Below are 13,937 nucleotides of genomic sequence, written 5' to 3'. Positions count from 1 at the left end.
TTTAAGTTTATTGTACATGCTTGATTAAGTTCCAGGAATCTAGCTATATTTTCTCGGAACCAGAGCATCTACAACAATTTCTGTTGAGCTAGAGTCAATAGCACTGTGTGATGATGTCCCGCTTCTCCTCTGTACTTATTTTCTAGCGTGCTGAACTGGTTTTTTGTTTGTTTTTTTTTCAATTTTCTTTCAACCTCTCTCTCCCCTAAATTGTGGGTAATTAAAATTAGTTCAGTTACTTTCTTATAAGCTTTGCCTTTTTTGGTACATTTACTATCTGAATTAAGTATTTCTTCATTATATATTAGGGATGTGCAGAGGGACGCCATACGTTGCATTCGGGATTCGGATTTGTCGGGGGACAGATACGTTGCATTCGGCCGTATGGCACCCCAATATGTTAATACATCGATTTCTATTCATTTCCCCGCTAAAATTAAATTAACTACAACCCCCCCACCCTCTTGACCCCCCCCCCCCAAGACTTACCAAAACTCCCTGGTGGTCCAGCGGGGGGTCCAGGAGCCATCCTCTGCACTCACACCCTCGGTGCCGGTTTCAAAATGGCGCCTATAGCCTTTGACCTACTATGTCACAGGGGCTAGCGGTGCCATTGGTCAGCCCCTGTCACATGGCCATCGGCGCTATCTTGTGCTCCTACCATGTGACAGGGGCTGACCAATGGCACCGGTAGCCCTGTGACATAGTATGGGCAAAGGCTATCAGCGCCATTTTGATTACTGGCAGCCGACGGTCCGAGTGCAGGAGGTCGCTCCCGGACCTCCGCTGGACCAGCAGGGACTTTTGGCAAGTCTTGGGGGACCCTCCTGACCCCCACAAGACTTGCCTAAAAGTCCAGAGGGGGTCCGGGAGCGACCTCCTGCACTCCGGCCATCGGATGCCAGGCCTCAAAATGGCGATCGCCTTTGCCCTCACTATGTGTCACAGGGGCCGACCGTGCCATTGGTCAGCCCCTGTCACATGGTAGGAGCACAAGATGGCGCCGATGGCCATGTGACAGGGGCTGACCAATGGCACCAGTAGCCACTGTGACATAGTAGGTCAAAGGCTATCAGTGCCATTTTGAAACCGGCAGCAGAGGGTGTGAGTGAAGGGGATGGCTCCCGGAACCCCCGCTGGACCACCAGGGAGTTTTGGTAAGTCTTGGGGGGGTCAGGAGGGTGGGGTGTTTGTTTAAATTGGTTTCTTTAGGTGGCCAAATAATTCGGCGAAGTTTCGTGTATTCGTGGGGAATCGCGATACGTTTCGCTTCCCCACGAATACGAATATGCCCACATCCGTTGTGGATTGCCAATACGTAGGGACCGAATGCACACCCCTAATATATATATCTTCAATAATGATGTAATATATCATTGAAAAAGAAATAGGCTTTCTTATAGCAGCTAACTGGGTGGATGTTCCCGTGCTGAAGAAGACATCAAGGGATGTGGTCTCTCAGCACCAGTAAAGAAACAGGCAGAGCAGAAAAGAGAACTGGAGGAAGCCTGAGAGCAGGCAGCCTGCAGTCTTTATCCACAGCTTTCGCCACTGATATGAATGCATAAGGAGATAGCTACAAGGAAGGGTTTTACATAGAAATAAAGGTCAACAAAATTTCTTTAAGTGATAACTTTTTATTGAACTATATATATTTTTGATTGGCTTTCAAGAACTTTACTCCTATCAGGTCAAAGTAAAATGAGTAGGTTAATACAAAGTAGGTTTCTGCTTGCATATACAAATAAATTACAAATGCATTAATTTAGCCCAATAAAAAGATATCGTCTGTATCCTTATTGTTGACCTTTATTTCTACATATCCAACTGGACTAAATGCAACCACAATACTTTATTCAAATAAGAGTTTTAAAATCGCCATTACAACTAGCAGACCAGATACTTGGAACATAGTCTAAACTTCTATAGGTCAGTATTCAAAAGGATTTGTCCAGCTATGATCTGGGCTTAGTTGGATAAATCTGTGGTTTAAATACCCCCCCTCCCACACACACACATGACCTACTAAGTTTTAGCCAGCAGAACTTTGCTGGATTAAAAAAAGAGGTGGTGAAGGGCTTAAACGTAGACAGCTAAGTCAAGTGATGGGCAGATATTTGCCCAGAAAACTTAGGAGGTAATTTTCAAAGGAGTTACTCATGTAAATGTAATATACTATCATAGCAATTTTCAAATGCCATTTACTCGAGTAAAGTGCATTTATTCAAGTAAATGCTTTTAAAATCAGGCACACACACACAAACACAAAAATCTCATTGCCCGGTAGACCTTTCCCACCCACCCATCCACCACCCCCAAACATTGAAATTGCTGTTGTAGAATGGTATCTAATCCCATATTCCTAACCCCCCCCCAAAAAAAAAAAACTAGTGAAAGAAATTAAAAGAATGGCTCTGGGCTCTCTTCTCGTCCCACTCCACCTTCTTGCTACAATGCCATGCTGAAAGCTGCTGGGATCATGGTATAACTGTACAGCGATCCTGGCACTGCAGAGTTTTGGAGGGGGTTGGTTGGGGGAGAAGTGTCATGGTTAGGTGTTGGGGGAGATGGAAGGGGAAGACAAATGAGTCAGAGCTAAATTTTCTTGGTAAATCGAGGGGAGGAGGAAGAGGGGGGTGATCCTCCGCATTCTATCATATACTATTTATACATCTTTGAGGGGTCCTTGGGGGAAGGGGGTATCAGGCTAGCAAGCCACAAAATTCAGCCAACTTAAGTGAGGGGTGGAGGATCAGGCCCACCAGATCTCCAAGGTTGTATTCTTTCCCCCTTCTTTAATATAGCCGGTTAAGGTTAAAGTAATCCAGGTTCACATATCTGGATAACTTTTAGACCTAACGAGTGATATTCAGACATATTTAGTTAGGTTCCAAAGTTATCCTGGTAGATATACCCAGATAACTTTATTCAAGGATATGTAGAAAGATGTTTAACCCATTAAATATTCCTTATAATTTATCTGGCTAACTTCAGCCAGGTAAGTTATTTATTGTATTGACCTCTTAAAATCAAGGCAAGAAACAGGAAAGAGTGAGCATGGAGGAGAGGCGAAAAGTGAGAAGCAGAATGAAAAGAGGGACAAAGAGCACAATGCTTATCCAGACAGACAAAAGTAAGATGAAGTAAGGAAAGTGAGCCATAAAGAACAGAATAAAAAATAACGATAAAGTTTAAATTCACCTCTGTGTTGAGCAAGAGTCCGAGAAAGCTATGGAACTGGAGTGCAATGCATGCAAAACTGGGTGAATGAAAGGCAAATCAAGCTGTGGAACCAAGCAGTCGTAATGCATAGACGTGAGACTGGAGTAGACTGGTAAAGAATGCAGTGCAGTAAGTGACAAGTCAAATATGGACTCGTAAAACAGCACATTAAAATAAGAGGGAAGAATGGAGTCTAAAAGACTAATAAGATGAAAAGGTGCAGATTTCTGCCAGGGGATGAATATGGGGAATGTAAGGATCCATTATAGGGCCAGTGTTGAAGGCCAAGTGAGAAAAGTAGATGTCAAATTTGTGAATTCTAATAGAAAAAGTGGAACGAGGGTATAAAAAATGTAATTAAGAATGGGGAAAGAAAAGCACCTAAGCTGCATCTATGGTGAGTTTCAGGTGATGGTCAAATATGAAAGATAGCAGCATGCTAATGAGAAAATCTTTACAAGAGGTACTGAACATGTGTACAAAAGGAACACAGATGTGGACCAAGAAATTAGCCTTGAGGGAATCCAGCTGAGAGAGGGGAGACAGCAGAAGTGAAATCTAGTAGTGCGACTTGAAATGAGCAATTAGGGAGATATGAAAGAAATCAGGTCACAAGTTTGCCTTCAGTTCCAATTAGAATCAGTGTATGTTTTCTTTGATGCCCTAAAGTAACAGCAAAGAAGAACTCCCCAGTAAGTTGTAGAAATGAATGTTCCAAAGTTGTAGCAGATTTACTAAAATTGGTCATTTCTTTGCACTCAGGGAAGCTTATAATTTGTGTGGGTCCCTAAGTCCTGCCTCCATTTTGAGCAATCTGCTGTCTGCTGAGGGGACAATCTGACCTGCAATGAATTGTTTTCCTCTGTACACTTGTTTAATTCCAGATGGCACTGAATTAAATCCTTGGAACTGCAGAGCTGGTGTGTATTTGAAAAGAACTGAGGGACCCAGCTGAATACTAACTGGGGGGGGAGGTTCAATTGCAGGAATCAAGGTGCAGTTTTGCAGGAGTGAATCTCTCACAGGGAAAGATAGCAATGCTAAAGCTGCTGGCTACACTAGGCAAGTGTGAACATTTGCCATCCCTCTTTACAACTCTCCCCCAAGGCTCCACTATCTTCCCCTTTCACCCCACTAACCCAAATCACTCACCGACTGGTGTCCTAAAGCAACCGACCTGCATAGGGGAAAAGGCGAGGCCAGGTGCTATCAACCAACAGCAGCTGCTGCAGTCCATCAGTCTGTACATGATGGTGCCCTCTTCTCCTTCCTGCAGGGAAAGGAAACCTTTACCAGGGGAAGAAGGGGCAACTGTGGGGACTGCGGATGGATGCACACTGGCACACAGCTCCCACGCTCGTTGCTGGACCCTCCACCCCCCACATCCTGATGCGGTTCTTCTACTTCAGGACAACGAGAGGAAGGGGGAGAGAGTGAAGGTGGATGGCTCTTGGAATCATTATGGAGAAGTAGCACTGTGCAATAAGAAGGTGGTTTTGCTGTCTCTCCTAACTGGGCTGCTCTTGGCAGTCATTTGTGCTGCTTAATCAATTGTACCAGCCCGGACTCCAACATGTGGATAGGAAAAGAGGAATCAAACTTGTGAGTTATGTTAGGCAGAAGCAAGAATATTTTGAACAATAAAGAGACTATTTTCAAAATACACGAGTTTACAGAAATCAGGCACATAAGGATCTAGCAAAGAGTAATCTGAAAAAGGTGCTATGAGTGAACTTCACAATTTAACCAACCTGTTAAACCAGATTTAACCCAGACGTACTATTCTAATAAGATGCATAATATGGCTGCGCTAAAATCACCATAACAAAGTGAACTCAATAATTTTAATGTGGCCACTTTCGGCACTGTAAGCAGGGCATTTCTCTCTGATCCTCTGATCAAACAGCTTCAGTCGGGCACCCACCCACTCTGATCAGACATTCCAGTCAGGCCAATTCTCCTTACCTGGGGGTTGGAGGAAGATTTTGGGTTGATCTGGATAGGAGTGGTCCCAAAGTAATATCTTTGCCTGGAGAGGAGGCTCCATATAAGGGAGATTGCTGAAGGGGAGAGATTAGTCAGGAGTGGATGCCCAGAGAAGGAATAGGGATCATGAGATGTTCCAGAAAGAGAGGGGAGACTTGCTGGACGAGATGGTGAAGACCTATTATTCTCAGAATGCAATAAAGAATCACGTGTGGCTCCTAACAAATGAATTAGTATCCAAAAGAGGACAACAAAAGTATATAAAGTTGTAAACCAGCAGTAACCCAAAATGTCAATGTCTCTCTCTCTATCTATCTATCTATCTATATATATATATATATATACACACATACATATACATACATACATACACACACACATATATACATATATATGCCAAAAGTCCAGCGGGGGTCCGGAACGACCTCCTGCAGTCAAATCGATTTTCCGTACGGAAAAACGATTCGTGGTAGGAGATCGCTCCCGGACCCCGGCTGGACTTTTGGCAAGTCTTGTGGGGGTCAGGATGCCCCCCCAAGCTGGCCAAAAGTCCCTGGGGGTCCAGTGATGGTCCGGGAGCAATCTCCTACGCTCCTGACGTCGGGGGACAAAACAACAAAATGGCGCTGGCGCTACCTTTGACCTGTCATATGACAGGTCAAAGGTAGTGCCGGCGCCATTTCTACAACGCACGGAGGACCGAGAGTAAAAGATCACACCGGGACCCTTCCTATGGACCCCAGGTAATTTAAGGCATTTTGGGGGGGTTCGGGAGGGTGGGGGATTTATTTTAAAGGGTCGGGGTGGGTTTTAGGGTTGTTTTAGTGTGCCGGTTTTCCCGCCCTCCCCCTTCCCTTGATTTACGATTTTTTAACGATAAATCGGGGGAATTGTTATTGTATCGCGGCTCTAACGTTTTTTGACGATTTAAAATATATCGGACGATATTTTAAATCGTCAAAAAACGATTCACATCCCTAATATTAACCACTTTCAGTAGAGATGTCAGATATAAGATGAGACAGTTTTATTTCTTGGCCTAAGGTGAACAAATTGTGGAACCAGGGAGCAAAGACAGAGTTAATAACTGCAACCTGGGTATGAAAGAATGAAGAGCTGATACAGAATACAGAGTGAATTTTCAAAGTGATTCCATGCATAAAAATAGCAAATACCTGTAAATAGTTTGTACACATGAATATGCAATTTTATAAACGTACAGAGTACATGCACATTTTCAGTTTCATGCATATATGTTACCAGGGGAAAAAAGTGCCCATCGAGGGGTGTTCCGGGGTAGGATTCATAGGTTTGTGCGGTAGTTGCTATTTTGCAAGAAAATAGAGATATAGGTTCATACATTACCAAATGTATTCTTACAGTTTGTCACCTGCTAATTGATTGGCACATGTGAAATTGGATGTTTGGATGTCTGGGCAAATTGGTGGAGGTTCAGTATGAAGTGCTAGAGCAGTGGTCCCCAACCCTGTCCTGGGGGCCCACCAGCCAGTCGGGTTTTCAGGATATACACAATGAATATGCATGAGAAAAAATTTGCATGTTATGGAGGCAGTGCATGCAAATCTTCTCTCATGCATATTCATTGTGGATATCCTGAAACCCCGACTGGCTGGTGGGCCCCCAGGACAGGGTTGGGGACCACTGAGCTAGAGGGTCTAGGTGTACTGGAGAAGAATCAGGGGAACTGGTGGAAGTATCAGCAAACTGGTGATTCCAAGTGTGCGCACAGGTATCTTCATAACGGTATGCAGTTGTAGTTTTAAAATGCCTGGCTCCCTGTGTAAATCAGGGCTATTATGTTCATATGTTGTATATTTTATGAGCCAAAATTATACTTGCATATGTTTCTAAAGTGGGTAGAGAAAGCATGTGTTTTCTTGCACTGGAAATGTTCATGTGCACTGAAACATATGCATGCATTTTTGGAGTAACTATTTATAAACTGTTCAGGTCCCACAGCTAATTTTACTACTTGCTACAGCTAAGTTTTTAAAATACTAGCATTGATCTCTGCTAGTCCATTTGCATGCAAAAATACTGTACTGTGGACAGTTTTGAAAGTTAGACTCCCTTGAGGTAATTTTAATAGGAAGTCCACATGTAAATGTAATTTACTAGAATAGTAATTTTAAAAAGCCATTATCACATATAAATTGCACTTACACATGAATATCCTGTGGACAATTCAATGGCATACATTGTAGCAATTTTCGATAGCCCACTGACACACAAAAGTTGCATTTATATGTATAAAACTAAATTTTAAGTGCACAAATGCTTATTAAAATCAGGCCCCCTGTGAGCAAATTAAAAGATGAGCAAACAAGTGTTCAAAAAAGAGCACCACAAATCCCTACTCATCTCAGATCTGTGCTTTTACTTTTTTTGCTATATGCAATTTTATTAGTATATATGCCTGTTTGAATGCAGACAAATGACTTTTACTGCTAATGTGTGCAAATGGCCAGAAGCGCTCAGCCCTGCCAATTCTTCATGTATTTTTGCTCACTTTTGAAAGCATTTAATCGCATGGAAAAGAGGACTATGATTACAGAATTGTTAGTAGGCAGCTGATATGAAAAAGGCTATTGAATTAAAAAGGACCAGGGACATTATATAAATGATGACAGGAGGGATGCTGCTTACTGTGCTTTTCTGCAAGTTGCAAAGTTACCCTTAGCATTGATAACCACGCCAGTGAAATCTTTTAAAGCTGCTCTGAGCTTATCTTCTTAGCATGAGCACCCAAGTGAGGACTGTATTAGGGATGTGCAGTAATTAGAAACCAAAATGAAAAGTGCAACAAAACACCCTTGTTTCATTTTCAAATGAAATGAAAGAAATCTTGCTAAAATTCAGCTATTTTTTTTTTAATTTCCTTTGTTTTGGAAAACAGTGTGTGCTATTGCAAAATAGTGCACACTATTACTCAGAATTAATGAACATGAAAACACACAAACAAAAACAAAAACCAACAAAACACAATTCATTCAGCAACCTCCCCCCAATGAAAGAAAATGGATTTTATTGGCCTACACTTCCTTAGACTATACTGTATCAGATATCCAAATGTTTGAACATCATCAAACCTAGCAAATACCAAATACTGCCCTCTTTCATGACATCAAGAATTCTTTACTACTGGTTTTATTCCTTCAACCACTATATGCTGTCTATTGCTGTATCTGAAACTCAGCTTTTGTTGGAATATGCGTGAGCCACTGCAAATGAGAAAAACAACAACAAGGTGTCAAAGAGGTAACATCTAAACTTTTTTTTTTTTTTTTTACTGTATTTGAAGAAAAATATACTTTCAAGCTGCATCAATACTTAATTTTTATAGTTTCCTTGTAACAACATAGAAAATCCAAATACAGAAATTGCATCTCGGGAAATAAAAATACTGGCACTACAATGGATTTGCTTACAAACTATCAAGAACTATTTTCTTAAAAGAAAAATAAAAAGGAAAAATCAGTTTGAAAAAACGTCATCTAGTGTATTAGCAAGTATATTGGAGATCCATCTTTGAGTTTGATTAGACTAGGACTAGGCTGGATTTATTAGAGACAGGCATTTAATGTTGTTATCAGAAGAGTCACCAATGTGGCTAACTCAATTCAGAATAAACATTTTCAAGCTATATTGTTTTTCCTCAATACTGGAAAGGCCTTTGACAAGTTAATTGGAATTTTTTTGACCACTACATTACACAAAATGGCTTTATGCCAAAATTCTATAGTGAGTTTTGAAATTGTACCAAAGGCTTGTAGCAAAAGCAAAGGTTTACTGAGTTACATCTAAGGCTTTTCAGCATTTGAAGTAACAAGACAAGGGAATGCCTTCTCACTTTATTTTTACCCTAGTTATTGAAACATTTGCATAGTAGCTGAGAATTAATATTATAGCGATCTTGATTGACAAATCCAAACAAACTGTCACTTTTGTAAATGACATGCTATTAATGATCCTTAAACTGTTAATAACCCTTCGTATTCTTTTTGAAAAATTAAGGTATATAATCTATCACTTTTAAGATACAATAAGAAGAATGCAACTTTAGCTAATCTAGAAGCTCTCAATAATAAGTCACCCCTTAAGCATGCACCAAATTCAATGGTGGGTAAAATAAGCAAACTCTCCAGTCTCACTACAAAATATCAATTTCCCCTAAATAATTGTTTAATTGAAATTAATACTGCCTAACTGAGTGGACTCAGGTAACTCCTGGATCAGGCAAATTCAAAGTGCTATAATGAATCTGCTACCTAGGTTCTTGTATTTATTCTAGACTTTACCCATTAACATTCCATTTATGACATTTAGTAGTTTGTAAGCTTGCATCATGAGATTTATCTGATCTAAGTCTAGACACCAGATTTCAAAGGCTATGCATTTTTACTTAAAACTACTGGGGGGCTTTGGTCTTCCATGTCTTAGATATTATCAAACAAACACACAGGAGGCACTAGCAACACTCCAAAAATGATCCGCACAAGCGAGAAGGGAGGTGCAAATAATATGTACACAGTCCACACATTTTGTAGAAAATGAAGAATAACTTCTTTTTATTTTTCATCACTTCAATACGGCTCAACCAAAGCTCATTGCAGTATGAAACAGTTCTCAACAAGGTCCCCCTCGGGAGGCACTAAAACAGTGTGTAATTTCAATAGTGAATAGTGTGAATAGTGCAAAAACTAGGCTCTCCCTGGTTCTAGCTTTTTGGACTATTCACAAAGTGGTTGAAATTATACACTGTTTTAGTCCCTCCCGGGGGCACCTTGTTGAGAACTGTTTCATACTACAATGAGCTTTGTTTGAGCCGTATTGGACTGTGTACATGTTATATGCACCTCCCTTCTCGTTGGTTAGATATTATCAAGCCATGAATAGTAACACATTGGTTATGGGGATACAATTCTAAGATACTTAGAAACCAACTCATTTACATTAAATAGTAGTAGAACATTTGCTCCAGAGCTGGTTTAGCATAGTAACATAGTAAAAATTGCAGGAAAACAAAAGACCATCTGCCTTATCCACTTTGTTCAGGTATTCTGTCTACACTGCTGAGGATACATACCAGATGCAAGGCACAAGATTGTGTCTATCTGCAAGATTTCTCCATATCCAGGATAATATTTTTTTGTCTTCTTTCTTTGTACTCAACCATCTTGGGTAGAAAAGCACACTAAATCACTAGTTAGTTCCTTCTGGTATCCACCTTTCCCATGCCTAACCACAAAGCTCCATAATAATCTAAATACCCAGCAACAACAGTGGTCATTGTAAATCATATCCAGCCACCTAGGTCCCCTGCATAGCCTGCCAGACAGATTTGACTATGTGAGTGTTTATATTTCTGCTAGGTCTTCTAGTTATTACAGTACCTGAAGCCTGGCAGACAGACTCAGTCACATGGTTGCCTCTGTTTTCAATAGAATCTCTAACCTTTCAAAAGAAGAATTTCCTCAAACTCTAGAGTTGATTTCTCCCACTTCTTCCCCTGAAATGTCCCTGACCTACCCCACTCTGTTTTTCAAAATAGTGTTGGCCGCCCTTTGCCCCTACCATGGACAGGACTACCCAGTTTGTTTATTTATTTATTTATCTATTTATTTATTTAATTCATTCTATACCGTCGCTAAGTTATATACCATTGCAACAGTTTACATGTAGGCACATAAATTAATGTAGGTGGGTGCGTACTCTATACATTCTAACAGGTGCCACAAAAGGTTCAGTTATAATAAATGGTTAGAGAATCAAATGTTTAGTGAAGTAGGTCTTGACCAAGTGTACCTGTAAGGTACGGTTCACAGGTAAAAATCATATTAATAGTGTTTACAATTACGTTTATTGTGAGGTAGAGTTCATAGATTATTAGACAGTCGCAATACAGTCTACATAGAGTCTAAATACAGTTTAAATATAGTCATAAACATAGCCTACAAAACAGAATAGCAACATACCAGCAGGACGGGGTAGGAGGGGAGGGATGGGGGGGGGGGGGGGGCTAAATGAAGGGGGAAGAGGGGAAGGGTAGAAAAAGAAGCTGGCTCAGAGAAGGTTCAGCTTTCACATTGGGCTGGCAACAGTTAACGACTCTTTTCTGTAATTCAATGCCTCTCTAAAATAGTTTGTTATGCTACTGTTACTGTTTATACAATACGCACATTAAACTATGTATGCATATCAACTTAATAAAAAAGACATAGGAAAGAAAAAAAAATGCACATTCTTAGAATAGTGCTGTGTGCTGATGTTCTTCTGCCTGGTCCTGTATATTTTCATTCTCCGGTCTCTTTATAAAATGCTTGTTTAAAAAGCCAAGTTTTTAAACATTTCTTAAAGATTTTGAGATCTCTTTGCAACCTGATCTCTAGGGGCATTGTGTTCCAAAGTGTGGGGGCCTGTTAAAGATAAGGCCCTTTCTCTGACTTGGGTTAGTCTCGCTGTTTTTACTGAGGGAATGGTTAAGAGTGCTGTATTTGCCGATCGAAGGTTTCTGTGTGGGACGTGCATTCGCAATGCTGTGTTTAGCCAGTCCGATTTTTCATCATGATTTAGTTTATGTATGGTACACATAGGGCTTTGAATTTAATTCTGCATTCAATAGGTAGCCAATGTAATTCCGCCAGGGTTTCGGTTATATGGCCCCTCCTCCTTTTTCCGGTTGGCAATGGCACAGGTAGCCCCTGTCACATATTAAGGGGAATTTTGAATGAGGACAGCCACAGGCCTGGGAACAGGAAATCCTCCCATGCCCCCCACTAGACTACTGGGTTCTTGTGGTGAGTACTGGAAGGGTTGGGAGGGGGTGGGTATCTGATGATGGTGGTGGTGGGGGGGGGGGGTTATGATTTTTTATAAATGGGAATTGTTGGGCGGGTTATGGATTTTGTTCCTCACTCCTTACATTGCTTTTAAAAGAACCAAAATGATAGGGAAAGTACAAAATGTTGAGTTGTTTGCTATCATTTTTTAGGTTTCCTGAAATGTAACACAATAGGAAATATCATCTGTATTTTCTATTTCATTGCAAATGACTTCCCACCCCTTTTATTCACAGAAATCTATAAAATGTCCTTTGAATGGTTCCAGATAAGATGCAAGAAGAACAGACCATGTTGCATGATTGATGGTAGTATTCATCCAGCAAATCATTTTTTATATTCATTGAGGACTATATTTTGCAAGTTAAAAATGTATCTTTGGACTCCTGAATATTCCTGCTAGGGGGCCATGTGAATGTAATGTATGACATATACAATTAAAGGTGAATTTCAAAAGAGATGTGAGTGCACAAATAGCACATATTCATGTATGTGCTATGTTATAAACCTTGCACATGTACAAACAAGTACTGATGTGTAAATAAGTTTACTAATGTAAAACAAAGGGTGGAGTGAGGTGGGTGGGGGTGGGTCATGGACATTCCAGGGTAGGGCCAAAATTTAAGCGCATAAATTGTGATTAAATAACCTGTGAATACAGCGCGTGTACGGCTGTTTCCTTTGCATATATTTCCTTCTGCAATTTATCAGGTGTAAGTCAGAATAAAACTATTTATAACCAAATGCTGAAGGATAAGGGTAAACTGGGAAAAGTCTTGCCTCCCAAATTCTGCTTCATTTTTTTGAAGGGGTGAATAAACATGTGGATAATGGTGAACCGGTAGATGTTTGAATTTTCAGAAGGCATTTGACAAAGTCCCTCATGAGAGGCTTCTATGAAAACTAAAAAGTTTAAAGACAGGAAACAGAGAGTAAGATTAAATGGTCAGTTTTATCAGTGGGAAAAAGGTAAACAATGGAGTGCCTTAGGGATCTGTACTTGGACCAGTGCTTTTCAAAATATTTATAAATGATCTGGAAAGAGAGATACAATGAGTGAGGTTATCAAATGTGCAGATGATACAAAATCATTCAGAGTAGTTAAATTACATGGTGATTGTGATAAATTGCAGGAGGACCTTGTGAGACTGGAAGGTTGGGCATACAAATGGCAGATGAAATTTGTTGACAAGTGGAAAGTGTTGCATATAAAGAAAAATAACCCATGCTTGCTGTCCATTGCTTCTACCATGTGACAGGGGCCAACCAATGGCACCGGTAGCTCCTGTGACATAGTAAGGGCAAAGGCTATCGGCGCCATTTTGAATACTGGCAGCCAACAGCCCAAGAGCAGGAGATCGCTCTAGGACCTCCGCTGGACCACCAGGGACTTTTGGCAAGTCTTGGGGGTTCACCATATATTTCATGACCCCCACGAATACAACAAATATGGCATATATGTTGCGGATTGCCAATACGTTGCAAATGAATGCACACCCCTACTTTTATCTCATTTGCTCCTGGTGGCCAGATGCAAGCTTACAGCTTTACAGTTAAAGCTTGCTAATCCTAGAGTTTGAGTAGCTTTCCAATATTTGGGCAATAATATCAATGGAAAAATTAACCTATTTATTGTGATCAAGGAGAAAAAATATCATTGAAAGTGGCTAACTGCCCTACAAATTGTCAAAATGAGTCGACAAATCAGGTACTTGCTTAATTTAAATTTACTGGACTTGCTGTTAGGCTACTAATGGAAAGAAGGAATTTCATTTTCATAATGACTTACTTGGGCCTAGATTTATCTAAATGCACTAAATACCGCATGTGATAGTAAAAGGGGCCTGTTTTATGGTAATAGACAGTTTT

General features: G+C 40.5%; 1 protein-coding gene across 4 annotated transcripts in view; it reads right to left on the bottom strand.

The window, feature by feature from the left end:
• The window catches only part of CNTN5 (contactin 5), a 2,626,638-nt gene that overhangs the window by 2,433,408 nt on the left and 179,293 nt on the right, over window positions 1–13,937 (bottom strand). The window lies entirely within an intron of this gene.

The sequence above is a fragment of the Rhinatrema bivittatum genome, chromosome 5 (assembly GCF_901001135.1).
Source record: "Rhinatrema bivittatum chromosome 5, aRhiBiv1.1, whole genome shotgun sequence".
Classification (NCBI taxonomy): Eukaryota; Metazoa; Chordata; class Amphibia; order Gymnophiona; family Rhinatrematidae; genus Rhinatrema; species Rhinatrema bivittatum.
Note: the sequence above shows the minus strand (reverse complement) of the source record. Positions and strands in the feature narration are given on the sequence as shown.